At 40.1% G+C, this 2,710-nt stretch overlaps 1 protein-coding gene across 4 annotated transcripts in view; it reads left to right on the top strand.

The window, feature by feature from the left end:
* Positions 1-1,087: 1,087 nt before the first annotated feature.
* kon (chondroitin sulfate proteoglycan 4-like protein) overlaps positions 1,088-2,710 on the top strand; it is an 82,385-nt gene continuing 80,762 nt past the window's right edge. For 2 of the 4 annotated variants that reach the window (XM_085660061.1, XM_035866038.2), the window contains exon 1: positions 1,095-1,128. The gene's annotated coding sequence lies outside the window, so the exon portion shown is untranslated. Of the gene's footprint in view, positions 1,129-2,710 lie in introns of all 4 variants that reach the window. The other 2 variants (XM_035866037.2, XM_035866042.2) reach the window with 2 other exon arrangements.

Below are 2,710 nucleotides of genomic sequence, written 5' to 3'. Positions count from 1 at the left end.
GAATGTTATAATTATAATTATTATGTAATATATTATTCATATGAATCACGATTCTAATTTTAAAGAAAGAGAGAAAAAGGGAGAAAGAAAGAGAGAGAGAGAGAGAGAGAGAGAGAGAGAGAGAGAAGAACAAAGTTATTTTATTACACATATATCTTTCAAAGAGATTTATTTATCTTTGAAAGAAAAAAATAATAAACTAATAAGAAAAACACATCGTACAAATAAAAATAAAAATTGTAAATCAATGATAAAAATGAAAAACAAATAGAAAACAAATGTATTAAAATCATTGATCGTTAAAAAAAAAAAAAAATAAAAAAATAAAAAAAAAAGAAAAAAAAAAAAAGAAAAAGAAAAAAAAAACAAGAAACAAATTCTCATACTGCACTAATGAAAGTAATATTTCAAACAACGTAGACCAAAAAAAAGAAAGGAAAAAGGAAAGAAAAGAAATGAAGAAATACCGCGATATCCTTAAAACAAAAAAAAAAAGAAAAGAAAAAAAAACGGAAAAGAAAAAGAAAAAGGTAAGAAAAAGAAAGGTAGAAAAAAGAAATAGAACGAAAGAAGAAGAAGAGGAAGGAGAAGAATGAGAAAAAATAATCTCGAAAAGAAAACCCGATAATAATAAAAAAAAAAAAAACTTTGAAAATAACGTGTTGAAAGAATGAAGAACCGAATTCGATATCTCCGGTCAACTGTTGGGGTCAAACAATCTACATGATACAAGTTGGACACTCAAAGTATAGAGAAGTAGCAGGAACGGCGTCGTCCTCGTCGTCGTCGTCGTCGTCGTCGTCGTCGACGTCGTCGCCGTCGTCGCCGTCGTCGTCGTCGTCGTCGTCGTCGTCGTCGTCGTCGTCGTCGTCGTCGTCGTCGTCGTCGTCGTCGTCGTCGTCGTCGTCATCGACGGCGTCATCGGCGTCGGCGTAGGATCTCAACATACACGCAGTTGGTCGCGGCGCCACCACTGGCCGGCGGCTGTCAGTTAGAGAGAGAAGGAGTGGATAGGGGTTCCGGAAGGTGCGGGGTCGGCCCTGCGCGCAGCCTCCCCGGTCCACCCCTTGAGAGATTCAGTCGTCGTGCGGCAGAGGAAGACCGAGGGTCGCCCGGTCGAACGTCGAGGTTCTTCTATCTCTCTCTTTTATATCCCTCATTCAATCTCTCACTCTCACTCTCTCACTATTTTTCTCTCTTTCTCTTTTTTTTCTCTCTTACTCATACTCTTTCTCTCTCTTTCTCTCTTTCTATCTTTTTTTTTCTCTCCCTCTCTCTCTCTCTCTCTCTCTCTCTCTCTCTCTCTCTCTCTCTCTCTCTCTCTCTCTCTCCCTGTCTATCTCTATCTCTCTTTCTCTCTTTATCTGTCTCTCTCTAACCGTACACCCATCAATCAATCGGTTTTTCTCGCACTCCTAGCAAACGAGAGAGATGAGAAGAAACGAACGTGTATTAGTGCATCGAGGTAGCAGGTGCAAGTTTAGTTCTTTTCGATGAAATCGACGAGGAAAAGTCACTAGTCTCTCTCTCCCTCTTTCTCCCTTTCTCTTTCTCTTTCTCTTTCTCTCTATCTCTATCTATCTTTATCTCTCTTTACTAGCACATATGGTGAAACGTGTTTTGTTCAAGCTTCGAATTGTGAAATGAAATTGAAGGGGTGTCTGGGCTATTTATCTCTCTCTCTCTCTCTCTTTCTCTCTCTCACTGATCTTACATGTGCTTTCTCTCGCTCTCTCTCTCCCTCTCTCTCTCTCTCTCTCTCTATCTCTCTCTCTATCTCTATCTCTATCTCTATCTCTATCTCTCCCTCTCTCTTTCTCATCGAATTGGTATTATAAAAGGGGAGAAGGAGGGAGGGATAAGGGAGTTTAGTAGGGGGTAGGTGATAGTGCTTGTGCCTGGTGTATCTCGTGATGATGTCTGTCAGAGTATACTAGTGGTGGTAGTTGTAATAGTGTTGGTGGTGCTGCTGGTGGTTTAAATTTCAACCGCGTGCAGAGGTTCACCTACGTGAGCCATTACACGGGTCCTCGGCTTTCTCACTGGTTGGAGAAGTATACGAGAGAATGAGAGAGAGAGAGAGAGAGAGAGAGAGAAAGAGAGAGAGAATGAGAGAGAGAGAGAGAGTGAGCGAGAGAGAGAATGGTCACGGTCCAAACGAGGATGCAAATTTTGAACCTCTTGGCCACGTATTTTCTCTCTCTCTCTCTCTCCCTCTCTCTCTCTCTCTCTCTCTCTTATACACTCTCTTTAGTTTTCTTTCTCATCAACGAGACTTCTCTCTCTCTCTTTCTCCCTCTCTTTCTCTCTCTCTCTCTCCTTATTCTTCTCTCGGCTGATTTTTCTCCGAGAATCTGTACTCATCTACGTGCCGGTACGACGAGATTCGAGATACTAACGCCCGGCGTCTCGTACGCTTTTAGGTACTCGTCAACGACTAAAGCCGACGTAAAGTACTATAGAACGTGATAAAGGCGAAGGAAAAGAAATTTATGATAAGATGGGGGAGATGTAAAAGAAAAACAAAAAAAAAAAAAAGAAAAAAAAAGAAAAACAAAAAAATAAGGAAAGAAAGAAAAAATAGTACGAGGTGGATAGGATGGATGGAATAGGATGCATGGATGGTTATTGGGAGACGAAATGAATAGAATTTCGAAGACGCGTTTCTTTCGTATAGTAACACCTTTTTTTTTTTTTTTTTTTTTATCTA

This window comes from Vespa mandarinia, chromosome 11 (assembly GCF_050613455.1).
Source record: "Vespa mandarinia isolate Hongniang chromosome 11, ASM5061345v1, whole genome shotgun sequence".
NCBI lineage: Eukaryota > Metazoa > Arthropoda > Insecta > Hymenoptera > Vespidae > Vespa > Vespa mandarinia.
This window is presented reverse-complemented; position numbering and strand designations above follow the sequence as displayed.